The 19,862-nt window shown below is 49.5% G+C and overlaps 1 protein-coding gene and 1 long non-coding RNA gene across 3 annotated transcripts in view; one reads left to right on the top strand and one right to left on the bottom strand.

The window, feature by feature from the left end:
• The window catches only part of PTPRN2 (protein tyrosine phosphatase receptor type N2), an 805,972-nt gene that overhangs the window by 413,129 nt on the left and 372,981 nt on the right, over positions 1-19,862 (top strand). The window lies entirely within an intron of this gene.
• On the bottom strand, positions 10,228-12,614 carry LOC125160902 (uncharacterized). Its single transcript, XR_007150404.1, has 3 exons — positions 12,355-12,614; positions 12,103-12,235; positions 10,228-11,537 (listed from the first exon to the last, which is right to left on the bottom strand). It is a non-coding gene; the product is annotated as an uncharacterized LOC125160902 (long non-coding RNA).

The raw sequence follows: 19,862 nt of genomic DNA, 5'->3' as shown, positions 1-19,862 counted from the left end.
GAACTCTCTTCTCTCTTTCTTGTTTTAATTTCCATCCTATTCCTCATGGTCTCTTTCTGTTTGTAGGCTGGGCTGGTATTCTGTTTTCCTGTCTCCTTCCCTGTTTTCTTCTCTCTCTTGTCGGAACGGCTTTCTCCAAGGGTTTGGGACAAAGAACCCATGGGTCCTGGTGCTGCCTCCCTTTCAGCTCCCTCTTCCCTTCTCTTAGTTTTCGATTTTTTACCTCCTTCTTTTGCCCCCTCCTTTCTCCCTCAAACAGATTTTTCACCTGTTTTTTTTTTCATGTAGGTCTTGCAAGATTCACTCCTTCAAAATAGTGTACCAACAAAACCTGATCCCCAGAGACTTCAGGAAAAAACCCAGTAATGGCAGGTGTTCTCATGGGGTTATTAGCTGCAGAAAGGTTCAGAGAATTTTCATCTGACCAGGAGAGAAGATGGCTGGGCGGGGAGACCAGCTGTTGTCCTGGGGCCTCCAACACTAGGAGGAGACTGAGGGATGGCAGACCAGCTGGTGTTCTGGGATCCTAACATTCAACGGGGAAGTGCGGGTGGGCACACCAGCAGGTGCCCCGGGGACTGCAACACTAGGAGGAAGTAGCAGGTGGTCATACCGGCTGGCACGATGGGCCTCGAACCCGAGGAGGAGTTACCAGGTGGCCACACTGGCTGGTCCGATGGGATTCTAACCCGGGGAGGAACTAGCTGGTGGTTACACCAGCTGGCACGATGGGACTCTAACCCGGGGAGGAACTATCTGGTGGTCACACCGGCTGGTCCGATGGGATTCTAACCTGGGGAGGAACTATCTGGTGGTCACACCGGCTGGTCCGATGGGATTCTAACCCGAGTAGGAACTATCTGGTGGTCACACCGGCTGGTCCGATGGGATTCTAACCTGGGGAGGAACTATCTGGTGGTCACACCGGCTGGTCCGATGGGATTCTAACCCGGGGAGGAACTATCTGGTGGTCACACCGGCTGGTCCGATGGGATTCTAACCCAGGGAGGAACTAGCTGGTGGTTATACCGGCTGGCACGATGGGACTCTAACCCGGGGAAGAAGGAGGGGTCTCTAGTTCTACATGGACTCTTTCATTCAGCCATGTTTTTTGGATACACTAGTTATTTCTAAATATGTTCTCTGTCTGAAGCTCAAATTGGATATGTTCTTTGTTTAGTTTACACTTTTAAAATAAAATATAAGTGAAGCCTCCAATCTTAGGACTGCAGGAAAGTTGGGGCTTTTTGATGCTGCCCTGGATCTAACCAGCTCAGAAATGTAATCTCTGGTCTCTAGTGCACAGAGGACACCACGGGAGGTTTTCATCCTGACCACGGCCACACCAGCCTCTTCCTGATTTTACGGGTGCTGTCACATCTGACTCTCTAGATGACTTATGTATGTGCCGAACATCCCTAGTAGCTAGAACATTCCTAGGGTGTTAGGACAACTCTAGTGATTAGGGCATCTTCAGTGCTTAGGACATCTTTGTGTGGTTAAGATATCTCTGGGTGGTTAGGACATCCCTTGTGGTTAGGACATTGCTGGTGGTTAGGACATCCCTCATGGTGGACATCCCTGGTGGTTAGGATGTCCCTGGTGGTTAGGACATCCCTGGTGGTTTAGGACATTCCTGGTGGTTAGGACATCCCTTGTGGTTTAGGACATCCCTTGTGGTTAGGACACCGCTGGTGGTTAGGACATCCCTCATGGTGGACATCCCTGGTGGTTAGGACGTCCCTGGTGGTGGACATCCCTGGTGGTTAGGACATCCCTCATGGTTAAGACATCCCTGGTGGTTAGGACATTCCAGATGGTTAGGACATCCTGGGTGATGAGGTAGGACATCCTAGGTGGTTATCTTGGTGTAGGATTCATTTCCTGTGTAATAATGAAATTATGGTTTTTGTATTGTGGGCTGCAGTCACTTATGATGTATTTCACAGTAACAGCATCATCTGCTTTTTTGGAGAAACGCACTTCACAACCTCGGTTTCAAAATACTATTTTTAAAAAATGTGTCTGGTTGACTTACCAGAAAGCTTTAGGGAGTAACCAAAACACCTGTGGAAATGTGGGGCTAACCACAAGGGGGGCGATGTGAGAGATCTTAGCCAGGTAGGAAGTCACCAGACGGTGATGAGGGAGTGTGTGTGTTCTCATTGTAGCTGTCCCAAAGTTCTTGTTAAAGTTTCTGAACCTGTTTCCTCACCTCTGAAGCTCAGAATTTAAGCAAGGCTGACAGCTCTCGTGTCATGTCCCGGGAACCCCAGGTGTCCTGGCACTGGGGTGGAGGCGGGACAGGGTGGAGGCAGCCACATAAAGCCTCAGAGACCTTCCACATTTACACCCACCCCCCCCCCCCGCCCAGTCCTGCTGAGGTTTAATGGACACGTGGCCTTTTACCTTTTATTTGTTGAAATAGTGCCCCATAATTTCATTTTAATAGAGTTCCCCTCCATTATTATTTTTAAGTAGGCTCTACACTCCACACTCAGCATGGAGCCCAATGCGGGGCTTGAACTCATGAACCTGCGATCGGGACCTGAGCTGAGACCAAGAGTCGGATGGGGAACAGACTGAGCCCGCGGACGCCCCTGCTCTTCCTTATTTTGAAGTGGAGTCAGTTGATGAACGGGCTTCTCAGGTTCCTTCTACTCCGCGATGCTCACATTTCTCTGCAGTGTGGTGTGGCTCCCTAGGGCTGACCAGGAGCAGTTCAGATGGGGTCTGGTGACCCCAGATCAGTCCCGTGGCACTGTGGCCGCCACGGGGCAGCTGCCGGCCCCCGGTAATTAGCTGTCCTGGTCGCCAGCTAAGAGTTTTCCTCCCAGGGCCTGCTTCCGTCGCCTTGGTGTGGTTGGGGCAGAAGACCGCTTGTTCAGGGACCCGGGACCTGGGCAAGTCTGGTTGAGGGGCGCCCCTCCTGAAGCATAACCCCTAAGTGTGGGTCCCGCAAGCTAAGTGCTGAAGACACAGACGTCACGAGGCGGAAGCCGGACAGGGAAGCTAACGAGATAAACGGGTGGGGAAGGCCGAGCAGCCACGTTAACGCAGCTGCGGTGGGGGCCCCGGGGACAAGATCAGGACTGCCCTTCCGGGAGGGGGTGCAGAGGCGCTCAGGAAGGTCTCGGCAGTGGAGAGGGGGTTGGGTCAGAGGGGGTCCCGTGTGCTCCAGGCGCCGAGGAGCTGGGACGGGCCTTTGGGGGTGACTTCTGCGGGAAGCACACGTGTGGGGAGGGGCCCGCTCACGCCCGCCTCGTGCCCCGTGTCTGTGAGGTTTGTGTGACCCGGTGAGCAGACGGAGCGACCGGCAGGTTCTGTGGTGTCTTGGGGGCGAAGAAGGGAGAAGCCAGGCGGGAGACCCATAGCAGGAGGCCAGTGGCCCCGGGGGGCACCGATGCGAGCCTGAACAAGCGCTGGAACTGGAGCCGTGGACGGACGGGCACAGGGAATATCTATCTGAGGGTAAAGGTAGTTGGCTTCCACGGCCAGCTGGCTCAGCGAGTCAAAAGGATCAGCATAAGCGTGACGACCGTGGCCGTCGCTGGGGCTGTCTGTCACACGTCGTAACGTGGCCCGCGCTCACGGATGTGGGGCTTGGTGGTGGCAGCCATCCAGTCCCGCCCCCCACGCACATGGTTTCTGGTGCTGCTTACATGTGGCACGGGCCCCGCTGGAAGACAGCTGGGCCCCTTTGTGCGGAAACCTGGGACGGAGTCTACGAGATGTACACGTGACACGACCTTCATCCCAGCGTGCTGCGTGTCCGAGTCGGTGGGCGCTCCGTGGGCAACAGCATCCGACAGCCCACGTAAGGGCAGGTGTTAAGAACAGAACAGGCAGTGATCCTCCCTGTGACTTCTTGTGATTTCGCTGCCTCTTCAGGCCTGCAGTCCTCGTACACCTGCTTACAGTAAGCAGGCTCTTGGTTTTGTCTTACTGTAGATTTGTTTTAGCTCTTGGCGGTGTGAGAACCGTGAACATAAGGGAACCTAAGTTTATGTTTGTAGTTTTTAGTAAAAGAGTGAGGAAGGGATTTTCGTCAATACTAAGCTGTCAGAGAGTCTTGGCCTTTAACCAGGGGCCACGGCAGCTCAGTCCCGCAGGACCTGTCTGGGGAGCCTGCCCTGCCCGGGTCTGAGGGGAGTCCCAGCCCCACCCGTCTACTCACCAGCTCACCCTCCTCCGTTGGCTTCCTGTCACATACCAGGCTTCAAAGCAGACGTTCACCAGACCAGGCCACTTTCCCTTAATTTGTGGACGTATGAATTCCAAAATCCCTCGCGTTTTACTTACAAATTAGTATTTGGGGACATACATCATTAGCAGGGATACGGATCCTGCAACTTTCCCTAAATAGGCACTGCTCCGGATAAAACCATGATGTCTAAATAGCACAGAAGCACGTGAGAGCCTGCGAAGCTTCTTGCCCCCTCCCGAGCCCTCTGGTTCCTCTAAATCGCTGTCTGTGCCGCCACCACAGACCCCAGCGTGCACTGTGCTTGGCGTATAGAAACAGCTGCGTTCACGCAGCGGCCGAGCAGGGCTCAGAGAGGGCTGCTCCCTTCCGAATGCAACTGCCTCTGAAGACCATGCTAATTGTCGGTAACAACCGCTACCTCTGTTACAAAGGGGACTGAAGGCAAAAATGAGACCCGGACAGTCGAAAGAAGCTACGGCCCCTCTGCACTGCCTGGCCCGGGCCGCTAGTCTGTGTGGCCTGGCCCCTCCGATCTGTGTGTCAGGTGCCGAACAGAGCCCCCGCTCCGCACCGCGAAGCCTTTTCTGAGCGCTTCAGTTTTCGTTCGGTGTTTTACATTTCTGCCTCTGAATCTTACTTGCTGCTGTTGCCCTGGTCATCTGAGTAGGGGACACAGACACACAGGCCGTCGTCCTCCCGATGGCTCTGAGTGTGTGTGCACTTCAGCGTAAGTGAGGTTATTTGATGTCCACCCTTGCTGTGTAAGTTGTGTTCTTGCAGCTGGACTGGACACGCGGGTCTGCAGGCTGCGCGGTTCGGTGTCTGAAAGTCCGACACCGTCTCCCAGTGCGGTGGCCACGGGGGACTAGCGGCCTTGAGGTCTGCGGGGGAGTAAGCGACTGGTGCACTCTCTCAAGGGAGGGTTGAGAACAAAAGCCAATCCCAGCATATTGTACCTTAAGGATCTTTGCCTGCGTTTCTTAAATATTAAAGATATTCTTCGGGCAGGTGTCAGATAAGGGGGCAGGTGAGGGTGTGGCCGGTTGCACTGCTGTTCTGCACACCAGTCCAATCACCACCTGCCAGGCTGGCGACTCTCAGTGCGGGGTGGGCGGGGCGCCTCTGCCTCTTCTGGAATTGCGCCTTTCTCCTCTGGGCTGCGAACTGCCAGACCTCTGTTGCACGCAGAGGTCGCCCTCCCCACCCAGGGCTGGGTGCGTCTTTCCTCCTGCCCGCAGACGCAGGGCCCTGAACTGCATCCCTGGGGGGCATGTCACTGCACACCCTGTCACCCCGACTGTCTGGGAGGAGGACGTGTAGTCTCATGGGACAGTCACAAAGCCGCACAGCCACCACCAGAGCAAGCGGGTGCCCTGTGGTGCCCAAACCCCACTAATGCTTTGTGTTCTTGCTCTGTTCCCGTTCTGTTGGTAGGTAACATCTGTTGTTTATTGAGCACCTACCGTGTAACGTTTGTCTAAGTGCAGCGGCAGGAATGAAGGAGGCGGTGGAAAGCCACCTGGGTGAACGTGCAGAGAGCGGCCAGGTCGCTGAGCGTCGGTCCCTGGGGCCCCTCAGCCCTCGACCCTGCAAGAGGTCTCATCCCCCTTGTGGTCCTGAGGACATCTGCCCTCCTGTTACCCACTTGTCACAGTCTCCTTAGCCTCTGCCTCACAGGCAGGCACTCCCTGGGGCACAGGCGGGCACTCCCTAGGGCGCAGGCGGGCGCTCCTTAGGGCGCAGGCGGGCGCTCCCCGGGGCGTCTTCCTGCCATCCGCCTGAGGAGGCACATCTGGCCTGGCTCGCAGATGCTGGTGCGCAGGAAGCAGCCTGCAGGGCGTGTCTGCGTGCTGCTTGGACGCTGGTCCGAGTCCTGTCCTCACGGCCTTTTCAAGGGCCCCTGGCAATCTTTCGGCAACTAAAGAGCGTCAGAGGCGTATGTTTCACCAGAAACCTTTAAGCCACGGAGTCGATGGGGTGTCTCAGCCGGGCGGGCTGCTCCGTGTAGTCAGCTGGCCCTTTCATTGATCTGCTTCTTGGAACGAACTGACCGGTCGTTTGCCCGGACTGACCAGTCGGATGGAGTCGGAGCCCCCCGACCAGGCTCCGCGGGTCTGTCAGGGCCGAGTGGCGGCAGGCGTTCTGCGCCCCGTCACCGCCCGGCTTTCCGGGAGCGCACTTGGGCGCTTTGGCAAAGACGAGAAGGGCCCTTTTCCTCCAAGGGGAGCGGAAGATGCCACTGGGCGCGAGCGTTCAGCCGTTCTGTTTGGAGCTGTGGGTTACATCTGCCAGATACGAAGCGCCAGCTGCCTTGCTGGGTGCGTGTGTGTGCGCCTGTGCACACGCGTGTGGGAGTGCCAGGAGTGACTTGGGGAAGACGGTGGCGAGTGGAGGTTGGGGAGCCGAGCGTTCCAAGACAGGCTCATGCTAAGAACGCACGTCCCCCCCGAGCGCCAGCTCTGAGGAGGCCTGCGCTCACCCCCAGCCTGGGAAATGCTCCGATCCATTGGTGCGGATCCAGGGCAGTGGGGTGCGCCCCGGAGAAGAGAGCCACTCTGCTGTCCTCAGTGCGTGAGTAGGGGGATAGACAGGGCCTGTGCTCTTGAAAGGCTCTACCTGGGTTATCTCAAAGTACAACAATTTAAGAGAAACGTAAAAAGAAATGCTAGTTACTGAAAAAAATGCACACATCCAAAGGAGAAGAGGAGATCTTCCGAGGCATCTGCAAGCAGCCTGGGCCACGGGCGTGGACACGGGAGTCAGAACTGCCCTCAGGAACCAGGGCACAGTTTTCCACAGCGACGAGCGTATTTAAAATCTGTTCATCCATAACGAGGCACAAGAAAACAGCCGTTGCTTTGGCAGGCAGACCTCAGTTTATCACAGTGTGGCTTGTGCTGTATTTCTCACTTATTAGGGGAGGGGGCCCGCGGTAGCTTTCCGTCGACGCCTGGTAAAGAGGCTGTGCCCGCCACAAGTGGGGGATGCCGGGGGGCGGAGGGGGCCCGGACTCCCGCCCGCGGGCTCCTCTGATCCGCTCCCTGCGGTGGCAAAGATGTTGGACAGTCTGGGGGTGGGAACTCTGCTTGCGAGGACCGAGGCTCCGTCTCAGGCCGCTCGGTTGCTGTAACGGCCCCACAGATGGGTGGCTTATTGGCACAGGCTCGTGTTCCGGAGGCCGGACGCTCGAGAACGGGGTGCAGCGTGGTCTGGCGAGGGTCCTCTTCTGGGGCACGGTGTCCTCCCTGGCAGGAGAGGGCGCTCTGCGGTCTTCCTCATAAGGGCACCAGCCCCATTTAGGAAGCCCGACCCTCGTGACCTAATCGCCCCCAAGGCCTCGCCTCCTACTACCTAAAGCTCAGGGTCAGGATTTCAAACATCCAGACCGCTCCTGAGCTCCAGGCCGTGGGTCTACTTTTTCTTCCCATTTTTGTAAGTATCCCTGCCCCGGGCGTGCTCAGGAAGCAAATCTGAACCGTGACAGTCGTTTAAGCCAGATGGCGTGGGTGCCAGTCCTTGGTGACCCTCGCAGGCGGGCTTCATCTCCCTCCACTCACTGAAGCCCTCAGGGGCCGATGGGCGAAGGCGAGAGGGCCTCTTGGGTTCACACCACACCCGCCTAAGGGCCCACCGCAGAGGCCTTTGCACAGGAGGTGTGCCGTGAGGACGGCAGGGTCCGGGGCGGCACGGGAAACGCGTCGCCACCCGTGGAGCGAGCACGGGGCGGGAGGGAGCCCCGCCGTCACGTCGCGCGCGTTCGTGCCAGAGCACGCTCCCCTCGCCGGGTCTGCCGGCGCTTCTCCGGGCTTCCCGGGACCCGTCCGCCCCGCGGGGCTGCCGTGCGTTGTGGCGCGCAGCCCAGGGCAGGGGGCACAGACCCCCGGCCTCCCCGGCCTCCCCGGCCCTCCGGGGGACCTGGCGAGATCAGCTCACGTGGGCTGCAACACCGTCTTCGAAACAGAGGTTGGCAGATTCTGGCCCATGAACCAGCCACCTGCTCTCGTAAATGAAGTTTTACGGGAAATAAGGTAACCAGAAATACTCGTTTGCCAGGGCTGCGGTAACAGAACGCCAGACTGGGTGGACCAACCAAGAGCAGCTTGTTTTCTCACAACTCTGAAGGCCGGGCGTCCAAAATCACGGCGTTGTCAGCACTGGCTTGTCCTGAGGCCACTCTCCTTGGCGTGTGGGCCTCCCTCTTCTCTGTTCTCACGTGGTCTTTTCTCTGTGTGTCCACGTCTCCTCGGCTCACGAGGACACCAGTCGTATTGGATCAGGGCCCACTCGGAGCGCCTCATGTTACCGTAATCGCCTCTGCAGAGACCCTGTGTCCAAATACAGTCACGTTCCGGTATGTCGGAGCGTAGGGCTTCAGCATTTGAATTTTGGGTCGGCGGGGGACACGATTCAGCCCATGACACCAGATTTAGCAAATTAAAATACAGGACGCCAATTAGGTTAAATTTCAGACAAATGGCAGGTTATGCATAGAATATACTTATCTTAAAAAATTATTTCTTATTCACATGAAATTGTGATTTACCTGGAAATGCCCTTTTATTTTCAGCCCTGATTACAACATAGTTCTCTCTCATGCGCATTTTGCCTCCTTTTTCGTGCCGCGGTGACCAAGTTGAATAGCGAAGGCCACCCCAGTTCCTTTGACAGTTCACATGAAAAATTAGCCACCACCTTGGGAAGCAAGGATATGGAACTTGAAATGACTTCTAAGGACCAGGGTTTGAGTTCAGAACCTACAACGGTGTAATGAGTGTGTGTTAACTTAAAACCTCCGAAGACCCACCACCGAGGAGCTGGGGTCGGGGTGGGGAGCCTGCCTTCTCTATCCGTTTCAAGTATATGTCCTCCGGTTTCCCGTAAGCATTTCCTAACGTTCTCTTTCTTTAGTGTACGTACTTGGTTTTGACCAACATCGTTGGTTAGGTTTCTCGTCTTGTCCACTAGTGATTATCTCAGTTTCTTTCTCTCTTTATTTCCCTCCTTACTTGCTGTTTTCATTGAAGGTGTTTGTTTAAACTTGTTTTCTGTTGTGATTACTGTGGCATGGATCCCATCCAGCTCTATCCTAACACCTGCTGTGTTCTGACAAAGTAAATACAAGCATTTAAAACCTGAGAAGCCAAAGGGTGTCAACAAATTGGAGGAAATTTAGAGAAAAGCACAGAAACAGTTAAGAAGCTGGAGGATTTTTTTTTTTTTTTTTTTTTTGCCAGGAAAGTGTAAATGAGCTAAGCGCATTTGCCTTAGCAAAGAGGTGACAGCGGCGGGGAAGAACCACCGCCAAGAATTTTCAGTGTGGCAATCCCAAGGAGAGAATTATTTTAGGTTTGCAGAGCGAATTTAATTACCATGAGAGAAAGGAGCTGATTGACCAGATGTCATTGGAGGAAAAGCCTTCCATGTGAAGTTGGGCTCAGCGGAGGGGTAGGGGGAGAACGAGACCGATGGCCACCCACACCCCAAGACGCAGCAGGAAGTGAGGTCAAGGGTGGGGAAGGAGGGTAATTGTGTGTTGAGAGCGAGCCTACTCACCGTCAGCCCTCGGCGGCCTCCTCTTGGACTTGGCGTGCGTACAGTCGCCCTCCCCTCCCCCCATGCCTGTCTCCACTCCTAATCCCCTTCGAGTGTCTGCTTCTCCCATAATCCTCAGGATGCTGGCCAGGCAGGGCTTGGGAACCTCATCAGCCACGTCAGAAGTCGCCACGCCACGCTGATCCACCTCCACAGTGGTCGTGGGTCCCATCCCAGCCCCTTGACTGCTGACTGCATCCCCGGTGCGGGCCTCAGTCACGGGCAGACGCCTGTCCTCCACCAAGCCCACTGATTCTGGAAGAAAAAGAGGGTGTGGGGACGGATGGGGAAGGTCTGAGGGGCACAGCCCCACCGGGCGTCTGCAGCTCAGGGGTCAGGAGGGTCAAGCAGTGCAGTCAACGTCTCCCCCAGAAGCCACTGGAGACCCACGCACACCAGGGTGTGCTCCACAGGTGTGGCCTGATGTTCTCTTTTTAACCAGTGTCTTAAATAGCCGAGTAAGCTGAAGTGTGAGGCAGGAGACACATTTATTGAGGCACCATTGACAGTCGTAATACGTGCACGGCGTGCATGGCAATGACTTGGTATGCCTGTGTGCTCTGGGAGGGTCCCCAAAGCCAGGTTAGTCGTCCGCCCGTCACCTCCGACGGAAGCCCCCAGTTAGGGCTCCCACAAGGATGCGGGCCTGACTGAGGGACGGACGGGTCGCTGCTCTCACCCACTCTTCTTCGCTGCTGGTTGGTTTCTTGATTACTGTTTGTGCATTTTGACTTGAACTTAAGCAGAATTGGGGCAGTTAATACAGAAATGGGAAAAAGAACATAAGCTCTTAAAGGGGCGTTTTAAAACCAAACCTGACCCCAGATGTGACCACACCCCTTCCAGAACTGCTTCTGTGGGCCCAGACTTGGACGCTTCACGTACAGAGTTAGCGGGCAGCTCCTGTCTTTCCTTCAGCGCAGCAGTGAGACCGAGGCCCTGGGTGGCCTGGACCCAGTGCGCCCCCACCCCACAGAGGTCCTCACCCCGTGCCCCTCCTAGTCACCTGGGCACTAAGTAAATGAGACTCCTAGGACATGTCTGGTCTCCCTCGACCAGAAGATGGCCTCTTTGTTTGATGTGCCCTGGTTGCGAAAATCAACTGTCCGTAATTATCACGACCCTTTTCTTCAAGGAGCTCACTTGTTCTGAGTTAGTTTTCGGAATGTGCCGGTGTTCATTTGCAAACACATTCTTGTATAATTTTAAAGCAAAGAAGCACCGAGAAGCATCATCCTGCCCTTTGCCATAGTGTTTGTTAACATTATTAATCTGATTTAAGTGGAAATTATCCTTTATATTGCTCCCCACATATACACACTTTTTCTCTTTAAAACGGAAGGTTATGTTCCAAATGCTGTGTTTTCCTTTCCTGCAAAGGCGAATGGGGCTGTTTTAACACAGATTAGTGGAGGTGCAATAGCCGAGCTCTGTAGGAGGTGAGACTCGGTTATCATTTGTATGATTAGTTTCACCTTGTAGCTGTGTCTCCGAAAATGCAATTAACAGTTTCATATTCAGCATAGCTAGCTTTTATTCCTGCCGCATGCGGCGCGACATTTGCATCATAAAAAAAAACTAATTGGTAAACACAGTCTTGCCAGCTTCTCTGCAATCCACCCAATTCTCTTCCTGTTAATTGGCTCAGCTCCAACACACACGGGATAGAATTTCAAAGGACGCCGCAGATTGGGACGCCTTGGAGCACTTGTGTTTCACAGAACCGACTCCAAGGAGGCTGGGGAAAATATTTTAAATTAATGCCGAACGCAGGCATCGCTCTGTCCAGGCGTTGCCACGGAAACCATTCTGTCTGCTGATGTGATGGGGGTGCGTGTGTCCACTGGGATCCGTCCCTGATGACCTTCAGAGAGGCGGTGGGCCGCAGGGACCCCCTGCCCCGGAGGGGCGGGGGGAGCCCCAGCCGCGGCGCCTGGATCTCCCTTTGTGTCTCCGCCCCCCCCCCCCCCCCCCCAGCCCTTCAGAGCGCCTTGCCCCAGCGCCCCGTGTGCGCGCCCAGGGGAGCAGCGCCGCGAGGTCACACATCCCCCTCGAGAGACCCGAGAGGGCCGCGGCTGGGGACACGGGGAGGCCTGCCCCTTCTCTGCGTCGAAACGTCACGACACAGCCCCTCCCGCGCCTCCCCGCCCAGCCGCCTCCTCTCCGCCTTCTCCTCTTCCGAACACTCAAAATAGGCAGACGGTGCCTTACAGAGAAGCATCGTTTTCCTCGGAGAAAAATCGGTGACCTCCGATTTGCTGCGTTTTGGCCTGAATAAAAAAGTTCTTGGAAGAGGTTATTACCCCTAGAGCGAAGGAAACCGTGCCGTCCGCGCGGGGATCCTGCAGAGGCTTCGAGGCGGAAGGGCTGTGTAGACGACGCTCCATCCAACGGCCAGTCCACGAGACCCACGAGGGAGGGGGTGGAGCTTGTCTCCTGATGTGAATGACGTTTCATTAGCCAGACTGTTTCCCTTCTCGTCCCTGGCCTTCCCTCCTCTCCCTCCCCACGCTCCCCCCCCCCCACCTTGTCCCCCTGGGTCCTAGGCTCTGTACCTTTTTATCTCAGTTCCCACCTCTGATGAACAGATGTTTTTACCCAGTGTTTCACGTGGGGACTGTCAGACAACTGTAACAGACAGACACATTTATAATCTGTTTTGAACTCCCGTAAATAGCTATTTGTTTACCTGACAGAAAAGAAATATCTCATATGTTGTCTGCTAGTGGCGAAAAACAGCTCTTTTTAGTTAAAAACTAACAAAACGAGCCACCGGTAAGTAAAGAGAAAATGGCAATGCTTTCTCTAAAATTGGATTCCAAATATGTACATGGGGGGGGGGGGTGGACCAGGATCAGGTGTGTGTTTGTACCTGTCCTCAGCAGGTCAGAGTAAAACAAAATGTGAAATGGGGCCAGAATGTGCGGGACACAGAAGTGGGACAGACTTCCAAACTGAGAGCAAGCAGGTGCTTGTGCCTGGGGTGGTGCCCTGCACCTTTCCTTCCACCCTCACCCTAGGGACACATGCTTCGTGCTTCAGTCAAGAGCCCCTGACGCTTTTGCCACAAGTTATCTAAAAGTATCTTGACCTTCTTTTTTTTTTTGAATCAGGAATTTGTTCATTTAGGATTTTAGGTCACAAACAAAACGAATAAACAGAAAACAATAACAAACGGAGAAAAGGTAACAGAAGATATTATGGCTTAGAGAAGCTCGAAGATAGACAGTGAAGCAATTAGATGCACACGGAACAGGAATGAGGCAAGATTGGCGCCCGGCTGGCCCGCGAGGAAAGGTCAGCTAACCTCCCAGGCTCCTTGGGCCATTGCAGCTAGAATTGTTTTCCTCGGCTCTGCCTAAGCCTCCCTTTTCAATCATCTGCCTTTCCCTGTGGGATTTGCAAGACAAAAGGGAAGAAAAAAGAGAAACAAATGAGAGAGGAAGCAGGGAGGAAAGATATTCTGGAGAGTGCATGCGCTTAAAAATTAGGAAATGAGGGGCGCCTGGGTGGCGCAGTCGGTTAAGCGTCCGACTTCAGCCAGGTCACGATCTCGCGGTCTGTGAGTTCGAGCCCCGCGTCGGGCTCTGGGCTGATGGCTGCAGAGCCTGGAGCCTGTTTCCGATTCTGTCTCCCTCTCTCTCTGACCCTCCCCCGTTCATGCTCTGTCTCTCTCTGTCCCAAAAAATAAATGTTGAAAAAAATAAAAAATTATAAAAAAAATAAAATAAAAAATAAAAATTAGGAAATGAAAGTAAGTTTCTGAATGAAAGAAGACTTTGCATCCTTGTTTTGGAGCAAAGGAAAAGATAGACGGATGGAGGTCAAGGACGGTTGATGGGTGAGTGGACGGATGCGCAGAGCATGTTCATGGTGGCCAGCACCCTGCCTAATGGAATGGCATCTTGGCAACTTGCCTCATTTGCTAACAAGGAGGCTGGCTGAGAAGAGAAGGCATAGGGTGAGGATTCTGCCCCAGAAATTCAGAGAACAAAGTGTTTTCTTCAAGCAATGTGCTATTCAGCCGACGAGAGCCTTGACGTGAGCAGGGGAAAGCTGGTCCCAGGTATGGGAGGTAGCATTAGTTCTCTTTCATGGCTAAGTTTTTGCCAGTCACAAGGATTATTTCTTCCCATCCAGTGGAGAAACTCTTGGGGGATGACAGACCCAGATCTCCACTGTGAGCATCATGCCTTTTTAAAAAAAAATTTATTTTTTAAATTTACATTCAAGTAGTTAGCATACAGTGCAACGCAGATTTCAGGAGTCAATTCCTTAATGCCCCTTACCCACATAGCCCATCCCCCCTCCCACAACCCTCCAGCAACCCTCTGTTTGTTCTCCATATTTAAGAGTCTCTTATGTTTTCGTCCCCCTCCGTTTTTATATTATTTTTGCTTCCCTTTATGTTCATCTGTTTTGTACATTAAAGTCCTCGTATGAGTGAAGTCGCATATTTGTCTTTCTCTAATTTCATTCTTTTTGATTGCCGAGTAATACTCCATTGTATGTATATGCCATATCCTCTTTATCTGTTTATCCACCAATGAACATTTGGGCTCTTTCCATACTTTGGCTATTGTCGATAGTGCTGCTATAAACATGGGGGTGAATGTGTCCCTGTATCCCGTGGATGAATACCTAGTAGTGCCATTGCTGGGTCATAGGGTAGCTCTATTTTTAATTTTTTGAGGAACCTCCATACTATTTTCCAGAGTGGCTGCACCAGTTTGCATTCCTCCCAGCAGGGCAAAAAGGGTTCTTCTTTCTCCGCTTCCTCCGCTTCCTTGCCAACATTTGTTGTTGCCTGAATTGTTAATGTTAGCCATTATGACAGGTGTGGGGTGGTGTCTTGTGGTTTTGATTTGTATTTCGCTGATGATGAGTGACGTTGAGCATTTTCTCATGTGTCGGTTGGCCATGTGGATGTCTTCTTTGGAGAAGTGTCTATTCATGTCTTTTGCCCATTTCTTCACTGGATTATTTGTTTTTTGGGTGTTGAGTTTGATAAGTTCTTTGTAGATTTTGGATACTAACCCTTTATCTGATATGTCATTTGCAAATATCTTCTCCCATTCTGTCGGTTGCCTTTTAGTTTTGCTGATTGTTTCCTTCGCTGTGCAGACGCTTTTTATTTTGATGAGGTCCCAGTAGTTCATTTTTGCTTCTGTTTCCCTTGCCTCTGGAGACGTGTTGAGTAAGAAGGTGCTGTGGCAGAGGTCAGAGAGGTTTTTGCCTGCTTTCTTCTCGAGGATTTTGATGGCTTCCTGTCTTACATTGAGGTCTTTCATCCATTTTGAGTTTATTTTTGTGTCTGGTGTAAGAAAGTGGTCCAGGTTCATTCTTCTGCATGTCGCTGTCCAGTTTTCCCAGCACCACTTGCTGAAGAGACTGTCTTTATTCCATGGGATACTCTTTCCTGCTTTGTCAAAGATTAGTTGGCCATACATTTCTGGGTCCGTTTCTGGGTTCTCTATTCTGTTCCATTGATCTGAGTATCTGCCTGTGTGCCAGTAGCATGCTGTCTTGATGATCACAACTTTGTAATGCAGCTTGAAGTCTGGGATTGTGATGCCTCCAGCTTTGGTTTTCTTTTTCAAGATTGCTTTGGCTATTTGGGGTCTTTTCTGGTTCCATACAAATTTTAGGATTGTTTGTTCTAGCTCTGTGAAGAGTGCTGGTGTTATTTTGATAGTATTGCATTGAATATGTAGGTTGCTTTGGGTAGTACTCACATTTTAACAATATTTGTTCTTTCCATTCAGGAGCATGGAATGTTTTTCCATTTTTGGTCTGTCTTCTTCATTTCTTTCATAAGTTTTCTATAGTTTTCAGTGTATAGATTTTCCACCTCTTTGACTAGAGTTATTCCTAGGTATTTTATGGTTTTTGGTGCAATTGTCAATGGGATCTATTCCTTGATTTCTCTTTGTGTTGCTTCATTGTTGGTGTATAGGAATGCAACCGATTTCTGTGCATTGATTTTATATCCTGCCACTTGGCTGAATTCATGAATCAGTTCTAGAAGTTTTTTTGGTGGAATCTTTTGGGTTTTCCATATAGAGTATCATGTCATCTGTGAAGAGTGAAAGTCTGTCCTCCTCCTGGCCAATTTGGGTGCCTTTTATTTCTTTGTGTTGTCTGACTGCTGAGGCCAAGACTTCCAATACTATGTTGAATAACAGTGGCGAGAGTGGACATCCCTGTCTTGTCCCTGACCTTAGGGGGAAGGCTCTCAGTTTCTTCCCATTGAGGATATTAGCAGTGGGTCTTTCCTATAGGCTTTTATGATCTCAAGGTATGCTCCTTCTATCCCTACTTTCTTGAGGGTTTTTATTAAGAAAGGATGCTGTATTTTGTCAAATGCTTTCTCTGCATCTATTGAGAGGATCATGTGGTTCTTGTCCTTTCTTTTATTGATGTGATGAATCACAACGATTGTTTTGCAGATATTCAACCAGCCCTGCATCCCAGGTATAAATCCCACTTGGCCATGGTGAACAATTTTTTTAATGTATTGTTGGATCTGGTTGGCTAATATCTTGTTGAGGATTTTTGTATCTGTGTTCATCAGGGAAATTGGTCTATAGTTCTCCTTTTAGTGGGGTCTTTGTCTGGTTTTGGAATCAAGGTAATGCTGGCTTCATAGGAAGAGTTTGGAAGTTTTCCTTCCATTTCTATTTTTTGGAACAGCTTCAAGAGAATAGGTGTTAACTCTTCCTTAAATATTTGGTAGAATTCCCCTGAAAAGCCATCTGGTCCTGGACTCTTGTTTTTGGGGAGATTTTTTTTTACTACTAATTCAATTTCTTTACTGGTTTTGGGTCTGTTCGAATTTTCTATTTCTTCCTGTTTCAGTTTTGGTAATGTATATGTCTCTACGAATTTGTCAATTTCTTCCAGATTGCCCATTTTATTGACGTATAATTGCTCATAATATTCTCTTATTGTTGTTTTTATTTCTGATGTGTTGGTTGTGATCTCTCCTCTTTCATTCTTGATTTTATTTATTTGGGTCCTTTCCTTTTTCTTTTTGATCAAACTGGCTAGTGGTTTATCAATTTTGTTAAATCTTTCAAAGATCCAGCTTCTGGTTTCATTGATCTGTTCTACTGGTTTTTTTTTTTTTTTTTTTTTTTTTGGTTTCAATAGCATTGATTTTTGCTCCAATCTTTATTATTTCCTGTCTTCTCCTGGTTTGGGGTTTTATTTGCTGTTCTTTTTCCAGTTCTTTAAGGTGTAAGATTAGGTTGTGTATCTGAGATCTTTCTTCCTTCTTTAGGAAGACCTGGATTGCTATATACGTTCATCTTATGACCGCCTTTGCTGCGTCCCAGAGGTTTTGGGTTGTGGTGTTATCATTTTCATTGGCTTCCATGTACTTTTTAATTTCCTCTTTAACTTCTTGGTTAGCCCATTCATTCTTTAGTAGGATGTTCTTTGGTCTCCAAGTATTTGCTACCTTTCCAAATTTTTTTTCTTGTGGTTGATTTTGAGTTTCATAGCTTGGTCTGAAAAATATGCATGGTATGATCTAGATCTTTTTGTACTTGTTGAGGGATGATTTGTGTCCTAGTATGTGATCTGTTCTAGAGAACATTCCATGTACACTGGTGAAGAATGTATATTCTGCTGCTTTAGGATGAAATGTTCTGAATATATCTGTTAAGTCCATCTGGTCCAGTGTGTCATCCAAAGCCATTGTTTTCTTGTTGATTTTCTGTTTAGATGATCTGTCCATTGCTGTGAGTGGGGTGTTGAAGTCTCCTACAATTATGGTATTACTATCGATGAGTTTCTTTATGTTTGTGATTAATTGATTTATGTATTTTGGGGCTTTCACATTTGGAGCATAAATGTTTACAATTGTTAGGTCTCCTTAATTATAATATAATGCCTTCTTCATCTCTTGTTACATTCTTTATTTTGAAGTCTAGATTGTCTAAGTATGGCTACTCTGGCTTTCTTTTGTCGACCATTAGCATGATAGATGGTTTTCCATCCCCTTACTTTCAATCTGAAGGTGTCTTTAGGTCTAAAGTGGGTCTCTTATAAACAGCATATAGATGGACCTTGTTTTCTTATCCATTCTGTTACCCTATATCTTTTGATTGGAGCATTTAGTCCATTAACATTTAGAGTGAGTACTGAAAGATATGAGTTTATTGTCATTATGTTTCTTGTAGAGTTGGAGTTTCTGGTGGTGTTCTCTGGTCCTTTCTAGTCTTTGTTGCTTTTGGCCTTTTTTTTTTTTTTTTTTGTCTTTTCTCCCTTCAGAGAGTCCCCCTTAAAATTTCTTGCAGGGCTGGTTTAGTAGTAACAGACTCCTTTAATTTTTGTTTGTCTTAGAAACTTTTAATTTCTCCTATTTTAAAAAAACTTTTTTAAATGTTTATTTATTTTTGAGATAAACATCATTTTTGAGACAAACATGCTCTGAGGGACAGAGCATGAGCAGGGGAGAGGCAGAGAGAGGGAGAATCTGGAGCAGGTTACAGACTCTGTGCTGTCAGCACAGAGCCTGACATGGGGCTCAAACTCACTGCAAGACCATGACCTGGGCTGAAGTCAGACGCTCAAACAACTGAGCCACCCAGGCGCCCCATATGTCTCCTTCTATTTTTAATGACAGGCTTGCTAGATAAAGAATTCTTGGATGCATATTTTTCTGATTCAGCACATTGAATATATCCTGCCACTCCTTTCTGGCCTGCCATGTATCTGTGGATAGGTCTGCTGCAAACCTGATCTGTCTTCCCTTGTAGGTTAAGGACTTTTTTCCCTTGCTGCTTTCATGATTCTTTCCTTGCCTGAGTATTTTGTAAATTTGACTATGATATGCCCTGTTGATGGTTGGTTTTTATTGAATCTTATGGGAGTTTTCTGTGCTTCCTGGATTTTGATGTCTGTATCTTTCCCCAGGTTAGACAACTTCTGCTATGATTTGCTCACATAGCCCTTCTACCCCTTTTTCTCTCTCTTCATCTTCTGGGACCCCTATGATTCTGATATTGTTCCTTTTTAATGAGTCACTGAGTTCTGTAATTCTTAAATCGTGCTCTTTTGCCTTAGTCTCCCTCTTATTTTGGGGGGGGGGGCGGTCATTATTCTCCATAAGTTTGTCCTCTGTATCACTGATTCGCTGCTCTGCCTCATCCATCCTTGCTGCCGTGGCAGCTATTCGGGATTGCATCTCAGTTATAACATTTTTTATTTTGTCCTGACTAGTTTTTACTTCTTTTATCTCCACAGAGAGAGATTCTAATCTATTTTTGACCCCAACTAATATCATTGCTATCATGATTCTAAATTCGGGTTCAGACATCTTGCTATGTTGATTAAGTCCCTGGCTGTCATTTCTTCTTGCTCTTTCTTTTGGGGTGAATTCCTTTGTTTCGTCATTTTGAAGGAGAAAAGGAATTGATAAGGTAAAAAAAATTAAAATTAAAAAATTAAAAACAACACACACATACAAAATCAATTAAATGATCCTAGATTCTAGGTGTGTTTTGGTCTGGCATTGAAAGGAGCTTGATAGATTAGAGAAAAAAGAAAAAAGAAAGAAAACGTTTGAAAATTTGAGAAAATGAATACAATGAAATAGAATAAAATGAAATGATGGAACTAAAATAGAATTTGAAAAATTTACCAAAAGTAAAAAATATAGTAGAAAAAATAAAGAAATTATTTTTAATAAAAATTGAAACTAGGGGCACCTGGGTGGCTCAGTTGGTTAAGCGTCCGACTTTGGCTCAGGTCATGATCTTGCAGTTCGTGGGTTCAAGCCCCACATTGGGCCCTGTGCTGACAGCTCAGAGCCTGAAGCCTGCTTTGGATCTGTGTCTCCTTCTCTCTCTGCCCCTTCCCTGCTTTGCTCTCTGTCTCTCAAAAATAAATGAACATTAAAAAATTTTTTTAAATAAAAGTTGAAAATAAAATTTTTTTTCTCTTTCTGTATTCAAGAAAAATAAAAAACAAGGAAAAGAAAAAGAAAAAAGGAAATTGAATAGATTGATCAGTGAACAGACTGAAATACAATTGAAATTACATTGGTTTCCCCTAG

This window comes from Prionailurus viverrinus, chromosome A2 (genome assembly GCF_022837055.1).
Source record: "Prionailurus viverrinus isolate Anna chromosome A2, UM_Priviv_1.0, whole genome shotgun sequence".
Lineage (NCBI taxonomy): Eukaryota > Metazoa > Chordata > Mammalia > Carnivora > Felidae > Prionailurus > Prionailurus viverrinus.
Note: the sequence above shows the minus strand (reverse complement) of the source record. Positions and strands in the feature narration are given on the sequence as shown.